We start from the raw sequence: 8,459 nt of genomic DNA on the forward strand, positions 1-8,459 counted from the left end.
ATCAGAGTTCTAATATTGCTTAAAATGTTTCAAAACTGTTTTGTGTAAATTATGTTGGTAAAAAGTTTAAGGCTGTAAATAAGTAATACTAGTTTAAGTTCCCCAATATATTTCTAAAGACTCCAGGTTAACCCTCTACAGAACACTCCCCTGGGGGGGAAACTAAAATTTGTAGGGAACAGACCAAGAGAGGCTTAACCAGAGAAGCGGGTAGAAGGGACTCTAAAGAGCTTGGAAGCTTCTCCTCAGTAAAAAAATTCCCCAAGAGGCAAGGCCGGGTGGACAGGCTGTGCAAGATCACCCATACCGGACTCTTGGGAAGGGTAGTAATGATGGCTCTGATTGCTGGTGGTGCTCAGGGGAGCCCAGCTGAGCCGTGCAGAGAGTGCTACCAACCCCTCTATGAGGAAGAAGTGAGCTCCTTGTCGAGAGTCCACATCAGTTCTAACCCTGATTGTGTTAACCTCTCCCACTTGGTCCTTTATGAGAAAAATAAGAGTGTATTGGATAGCCCAGAATACTGCCACTTTTAGGCAGCCACTCCTAGGAGAGTGCCCTATAGAGGAAGCCTGGTTTTGCTTTGAATGTGATGCTGCTGAAACAAGCTTAGCAGATCTAGTAAAAAGCAAAGAAATGGTGAAAATGGTAAGAGAAACTGTTTGTTACAAGTATTTATATGAGTGTACTGGAAAAGAGATAAACCCCTTTTGGAACACATTTCAGGGGAACTCTAAACCCCTAAGTTTGATCTCATCTGGCAACTGCATTGCTAGGGTGATAACACCAATTTTCTTATTACCCAAAGAAACTGGATCAAGTTTAGGAGTTCCTATATATAATGATTTGGGAGAAATTAAACAAAACCGGGAAAGTGAAATAGAAATTGAGAAAATCCAAAATTGTAAAAGCCAAGTTCAGATGCCAAAATCTGTGTTGAACAAAGTCATCCAGCTCCAGGCAGTATTAAAAATAAAGAATTCAATTATTAGGGACATTTCAAACGAAATAAAAAGATTGGCATGTGTAAATAATCAAGATCAAACTCCTACACTTGATCCCACTAAGTGAGAGAACTTAGAGATTTTCAGAAAATATGTATGAGAAAAGGTGGTTTTTCTCACTACGTGTAGACTTGGAGGATTGCTCTTTTTACTATGCTTATTTATCTATTTTAGTAAAACAGCATTGGCTGTACAAACCAACCTGAAAAATCCAAGAAAAGTAACAAGGTTAAGTAACCATGATTACCAAAGTGCACAAGAGATTTATAGTAGATTCAAAACAAAAAATTGTGCGTTGATGCGAGGTTAAGAATTTAAGCTCGATCAAAGAAAAAGAGAGGGGACTGTTATGAACAAAAATTCGGTGAATATTTTTTTTGTGAGAAAGAGTTACAGGGACGCAGCCAAATCTGTCTCTGCCAGGGTTCTTAGTGCTTTGTTATTGTAATACCGGGTCGTTGAGGCTTATCTCCTCTTTTGTATTAGTAAAAGGCCTGGCTGGGTGGGGTAGATGGCCCTTCCCCGAGGCTGTGCTCTCTTCCAGCATAGGGAAGACACCTGAGAGGGTGGGGGGGGTTATGCAAAGTGACTCCAAAGTCCATTATGCTTTGTGGGACCCCGACTCCAGAGGCACAGAGAATACCCCAAAAACAACGAGCCAAATAAGGATTGAGAGACTAAAGTGATGTCTGGACGTGAGGAGCCGAGTGCTGAGCCTGCAGAGATGCTGAACACCTTCGGAGCCCCTCTCGCCCTGAGCAGAGAGTCGTCCCGACGCCGGGACCAGACGGGACAGAGCCAGGGAAAGTAACACCCGACGGGGACATCACGCCCTAGAGGCTCCCCCGAGGACTGGATCCCCCGGCTCTGCCCCTGGTGGACAGAGCTGCGCATATCCTCCTCCTCTGAGTCGCCCTGGGAGACACGACGGGGACTGCAGCCCTGCTGGGTCGCCCAATCCTGAGCTGATCACTTTTAATAAAGGCATTAAAAAGGAGAAGAAGTCTCCTGGCCCTGTTTATTTCAGGGTGGACATTGTGTATTGAGGCATTATGTATGGTCAACATGAAAGCAGTCACTGTGCTAGTGACAGGCTCATAAGTGAAATTTACTAAAGTTCACTAGGATTGAAGCTCTCTAACTCAGTAGCATTGTCTCAAACAACCCCTCTAATCTCAGTGGGGAAAGTGCCCTCCCCTCCCTCTTGTAAAACTGAGGCAGCCATTGATTGCATCCATATTTGTGCCTGTATACAGCTAAGGACTAAAGAAACATTTTCTTGAACTGTACTTAGTGCAGTTATTGTTAACTCATGATCCTGTTCCTCCATATTTTCCCACTCCGGTTATACTTGAGATAGTTTCCATTGTCTATCACCTAATGCTAGTAAGGAGGACTGTAGAGGTTTTTGCAATTTAGCTAGGTTGCTGCCTGTCACAGCTAATCTGTTCATTAGTACTTCTGAATCTATTGCATTTAAAACCCCCAGTCCTGTTCCCAGTGCCCCTGTTAGGTCTCTCTTCCTTTGAGTTGTATGGGGCATAAGTTTCTGTAGCCAATTAGTCCATTCCATGAAGGAAGTCTTAAGGAACGGAGCTCATTCTGACCAGATGTTAGAAGCATTTACTTGCACTGCCATTTTGACTCACTTCAGGGACCATTCTGGGTTAATCAATAGCTTTTGAATTTCATTATTGTTAATGGCACAAGGTCTGTCCTAGGGTGGCTTTATGATGCTTGTATCCCCATTCATTTGTTTAGCCCAAAAATAAAGTTTGCACCTTTAAGACTAATTCTAAAAGCAAAGGGAGGGGAGAGAAGAAGCACAAAGTTTGTTATCAGAAACTGCACTTGCTCCCCCGTATTGTTCTCCTGGACTGTGTTGTCTGCAGACAGACAGCAGGAGAGAGCTCTTCTTTGCTTTTAGTTAGTTTTTAGCTAGCTGAAGCAAAGAAGTTCCCTAGACTGTAGTTTTTCTTTTTCTTAAAACTGTTTAAACCTACTCTAAACTGAAAACCCAGAAGAGCACCAGCAGCTTGCACCTGTAGCCCACTGGGACCTGGCCTGCGCAGCAGCATTTCCAGCACTGGAGGGACTGATAAGAAACTGAATGAGCCAAGCTACAGTCCACAAAGGGGACTTTCTAAGTTTGTCATCTCTTCAGAGCAGTGAGAGGTTATTATTTAATATTATTCTTTTTTTTTTTTTTTTTTTTTTTGTGCTAGTGAATGCTTTGACTGTTAAATAAACAGGTTTTTTTTTCTCTTTTCTCCAAAGAAATCTTTTCCCGAACCAGTTGGGGGAGGGGCCAATCGGATTTGCTTTCTAGAGGAACCCCTTTAGAGGTTTTCTTCCAAATTTGCCCTAAACCCAGACATGTGGCTCTATTTTGGTAATTATGGGTTGGAGCTCCTCCTTATGTTGGGGTTTTTATTTTTTTATGTTTTTATCAAGATCTTTGCCTTTATTTAAACAAATTTGTGCTATTTTATAGGAACTTCATTGCCCCTTGTTCTCTGCTTTCAATGAGAGGTCAGAAACTGAACAGTTAATTAAGCATTTGTTGCTAATCTCTGTTGAATGCATGGGTCCATATTTTGTCGTATTGTATAACACTTTCCCTGGCCAGTTTGTGTTCCTTTGACCATGGTCACAGGGGTTTTCAGGTGAAGGAAGAGACGAGAATGTTGACTCCATGATCAGATGGCTTGATTTATTAATTTATGACATATATATATATAGCATTATAACTATACTAAAAAGAAATAGAAGGAAAGGTTCTCAGAAGGCTAGCTAAGAATAGAATAGAAAAGAATGATAAAAAAGGCAGCTGTCCCGGACTCCGTCCAAGATAGCTCAGTCCTTGATTGGCCATTAATTATAAACATCCAAGATGGGCCAATCACATAATTAAGACTTAAGATGGCGGAATTAAGATGGCGATGCCTTATGTGACGGACGAGACCGTGTCCCTGCACTGAGCTCTGCTGCGGAGCTGTGCCTCGAAGCTGTGCCGCCGAGCTGTGCCGCGGGTCTGTGCCTCGCTCCTCCCTTCACCGGATCCTGCATCCCTCACAGCGCCTCTGCCGCCTCCTCAGCAGCCCTATGGCGCCGACCCGGACCTGCTGCTGGAGAATTCCTCGATTTCTGAAACCCCGGATTTCCAAATCCCTGAATTTCTAAATCTCCGCATTCCTGAACCCCTGGATTTCTAAACCCTCGGATTTCCTGAATCCCCGGATTCCTGAACCCCTGGATTTCTGAATCCCCTGCTGCCTGGTTGTTTCTGAGGTGTTTGTCAATAATGGTTTCTACACGGTCAAAAGCTGTGGCTGGTATAAGTGACCAAGTTGGGCCCTCCAAAAAGGACTTGTGTGTACAGACCCATCCGTGCCCAGAGTGTTTGAGCTTATCGGTGGCATCAGGGAGTGTTGTGGAGGAGACCTGCCTGCACTGCAAACAAGTGAAAGACCTCCTTTCACTGGTGGCTGAGCTTAGGGAGGAAGTTGAAAGGTTAAGGAGTATTAGGGAAAGTGAAAGGGAAATAGACTGGTGGACTTCAACCCTACCATCTTTAAGGGAGGCTTCTGATCAAGAGACTGAGGACTTATATGTCTCCCGCTCTCAGGCAACAGAAGGGCACCTGGTGGATGAAGAGGAGTGGAAATGGGTCCCCATTCGGGGTGGTAGTAATAAAAAGACCTCCCCTTCCTCAACATCCATCCAAGTACCACTTCAGAATAGGTATGAGATCCTGGATCTAGAGATACAACTAGATTATTTAGGAGCGAATTTTCTGCCCAGTGAATCCCCCAATTATGATTCACCTGCAAGACGGATCACTACCTCTGGCATCAAGAAGAAAAGAAGGGTAATCGTAGTAGGTGATTCCCTCCTGAAGGGAACTGAGGACTCCATATGTCGACCAGACCCATCCCACAGGGAAGTCTGTTGCCTCCTTGGGGCCCGGGTACAAAATATCACTGAGAGACTTCCTGGGCTGATTCAGCCCTCTGATTATTACCCACTGCTGATACTCCAGGCTGGCAGTGATAAGATTGAGGAGTGTCAAGGCAATTAGAAAGGACTTCAGGGTACTGGGTCAGGTAGTTGATAGGGCAGGAGCACAGGTAGTGTTCTGCTCAGTCCCTTTGGTGGCGGAGGAAAATGATGAAAGAAACAGAAAAATCCGCATCATCAACAAGTGGCTTAAGGGTTGGTGTCATCGGCAAAATTTTGGAATCTTTGATCATGGGGAAACTTTTACAGCATCTTCTCTGCTGGAACCAGATGGGGTACACCTCTCTGTTAAGGGCAAAAGGTTTTTAGCTCACAAACTGGTAGACCTCATTGAGAGAGCTTTAAACTAGGTTTGAAGGGGGAAGGGGAACCAGCTGAGCTATCTGGAAACAGGCCCAAGAATTGCAAGGCTAAGATAGGGGTGAAGTCATTAGCCCAGATGAGGTGCATGTATACCAATGCACGCAGTTTGGGCAACAAACAAGAAGAGCTGGAGGCCATGGTGCAACTGCAGAGCTATGATGTAGTTGCCATCACGGAAACGTGGTGGGATGACTCACATAACTGGAGTACTGCACTGGATGGATACAAGCTCTTCAGAAGAGATAGGAAAGGAAGAAGAGGAGGAGGGGTGACCCTTTATATTAAGCAAACTTTTGAGGCCATCGAAATTGAAACAAAGGAAGATGGAGTTGAATGTCTATGGGTAAGAATTAAGGGGAAGGCCAACAAGGCTGACACCCTACTGGGAGTCTGTTGTTATCGTCCACCCAACCAGGAAGAAGATGACTTATTCTATAAGCAGCAAGGTAATGTCTCAAGATCATCAGCCTTTGTTCTTGTGGGTTACTTCAACCTACCAGACATCTGCTGGGAACTTAATACAGCAATAAAGAGGCACTCCAGGAAATTCTTAGAATGTATGGAGGACAACTTTTTGTTGCAGCTGGTGGGTGAACCCACCAGGGGAGGGACTATGTTAGATCTGCTATTTGCAAATAGAGATGGGCTGGTGGGAGATGTGGTGGTTGGAGGTCACTTGGGGCAAAGTGATCACGAAATAATATAGTTCTCAATATTTGGTGAAGTCAGGAAGGGCACCAGTAAAACTCTTGCATTGGACTTCCGGAGGGCAGACTTTGGCCTGTTTAGGAGACTTATTCAGAGCGTCCCTTGGGAAGCAGCCCTTAAAAACAAAGGAGTTCAGGAAGGGTGGGCATACTTCAAAACAGAGATCTTGAGGGCGCAGGAACAGACCATCCCTGTGTGCCGAAAGATCAGTCAACGGGGTAAACGTCCAGTCTGGCTGGGCAAGGAGGTTTTGGAGGAACTTAAGAATAAAAAGAGGATGTATCAGCGTTGGAAGAAGGGTCAGGTCTCTAAGGAAGTATTCAAGAAGGCTGCTAGAGCATGCAGAAAAAAAATTAGGGAGGCCAAAGCTCAGTTTGAACTTAGAATGGCAACTTCTGTAAAGGATAATAAAAAATGTTTTTACAAATACATTAATGGTAGAAAGAAAGGTAAGACCAGCCTTTGTTCTTTATTGCACAAAGGAGGGAAGTTAGTATCTGCAGATGAGGAAAAGGCAGAAGTGCTTAATGCCTATTTTGCCTCAGTTTTTAGTGGGAAGATGACTTGCCCTCAAGACACCTGCCCGCCTGGGCTGGTTGATGGTGTCAGGGAGCAGAATGGTCCCCGCGTTATCCAAGAGGAGGCTGTCATAGAACTACTGAAATGCTTGGTTATTCATAAATCTATGGGACCAGACAGGATCCACCCCAGGGTAATGAGAGAGCTGGCAAATGAGTTTGCAAAGCCACTCTCCATCATTTACCAACAGTCATGGCTCACTGGTGAGGTTCCAGATGACTGGAAGCTGGCCAATGTGATACCCATTCACAAAAAAGATGCAAAGGAGGATCCTGGTAATTATAGACCAGTTAGCCTGACCTCAGTACCTGGCAAAATAATGGAACAGTTTATATTATGCGCCATCACGCAAAATTTACAGGATGGCCAGGGTATCAGACCCAGCCAGCATGGATTTAGGAGGGGTAGATCATGTTTGACCAACCTGGTCACATTTTATGACCGGGTAACCCGCCTAGTGGATGCAGGGAAGGCTGTAGATGTTGTTTACTTGGATTTCAGCAAGGCCTTTGACACTGTCTCCCACAGCATACTCCTAGACAAACTCACAGGCCGTGGCTTGGACAGGAATACTCTTTGCTGGGTTCAGAACTGGCTGGATGGCCGGGCCCTGAGAGTGGTGGTGAATGGTGCTGCATCCAGCTGGCGACCAGTCACCAGTGGTGTCCCTCAGGGGTCTGTGCTGGGGCCAGTTCTGTTTAATATTTTTATTGATGACATGGATGAGGGTTTAGAGTCTTTTATCAGCAAATTTGCAGATGACGCTAAACTGGGAACGTGTGTTGATCTGTCAGAGGGACAGAGGGCTTTGCAGAGGGACTTGGAACGGTTGGATGGATGGGCAGAATCTAATGGGATGAATTTCAATAAGTCCAAGTGCCGAGTCCTGCACTTTGGCCACAATAACCCCCTGCAACGATATAAGCTAGGAACGGTGTGGCTGGACAGTGCTCAGGTGGAAAGGGACCTGGGGGTGCTGGTTGACAGTCGGCTGAACGTGAGCCAGCAGTGTGCCCAGGTGGCCAAGAAGGCCAATGGCATCCTAGCCAGTATCAGGAACGGTGTGGCCAGCAGGAGCAGGGAGGTCATTCTTCCCCTGTACTCAGCACTGGTGAGGCCTCACCTGGAGTATTGCATCCAGTTGTGGGCCCCTCACTTTAGGAGGGACGTTGAGATGCTTGAGCGTATCCAAAGGAGAGCAACGAGGCTGGTGAGGGGCTTGGAGCACAAGCCGTATGAGGAACGACTGAGGGAGTTGGCGTTGTTCAGCCTGGAGAAAAGGAGACTCAGGGGTGACCTTATCACTCTCTTCAACTTCCTGAAGGGTGGCGGTGATGAGCTGGGGGTCGATCTCTTTCTCCGGGCAACAACAGACAGAACAAGAGGACACAGTCTCAAGCTGCGCCAAGGGAGATGCAAGCTAGAATTAAGGAGGAAGTATTTTACAGAAAGAGTGGTCAAATACTGGAATCATCTACCCAGGGAGGTGGTAGAGTCATCATCCTTCGAAGAGTTTAAAAAAAGACTGGATGTGGCACTTGATGCCATGATCTAGTTGAGGTGTTAGAACATGGGTTGGACTCGATGATCTTACAGGTCTCTTCCAGCCTAGAATTTCTGTGATTCTGTGACCTGTTGCATTCCACAGCAGCAGATAACCATTCCTTACATCTTGTTGCAGGAACTTCTCAGCTTCAGCAAGAAAAATCCTAATGAAAGTATTTTAATGAAAAGATGTCTGCGACATGTTCCCAGTAACATCCATAGGTATAGACTCGTACAAGTCTG

General features: G+C 45.5%; 1 pseudogene; it reads left to right on the forward strand.

Moving 5' to 3' along the window:
* The first annotated feature begins 7,527 nt into the window (after positions 1-7,527).
* Positions 7,528-8,226, forward strand: LOC135460369 (uncharacterized; annotated as a pseudogene).
* Positions 8,227-8,459: the final 233 nt, after the last annotated feature.

This window comes from Zonotrichia leucophrys, unplaced genomic scaffold (genome assembly GCF_028769735.1).
Source record: "Zonotrichia leucophrys gambelii isolate GWCS_2022_RI unplaced genomic scaffold, RI_Zleu_2.0 Scaffold_35_1530144, whole genome shotgun sequence".
NCBI lineage: Eukaryota > Metazoa > Chordata > Aves > Passeriformes > Passerellidae > Zonotrichia > Zonotrichia leucophrys.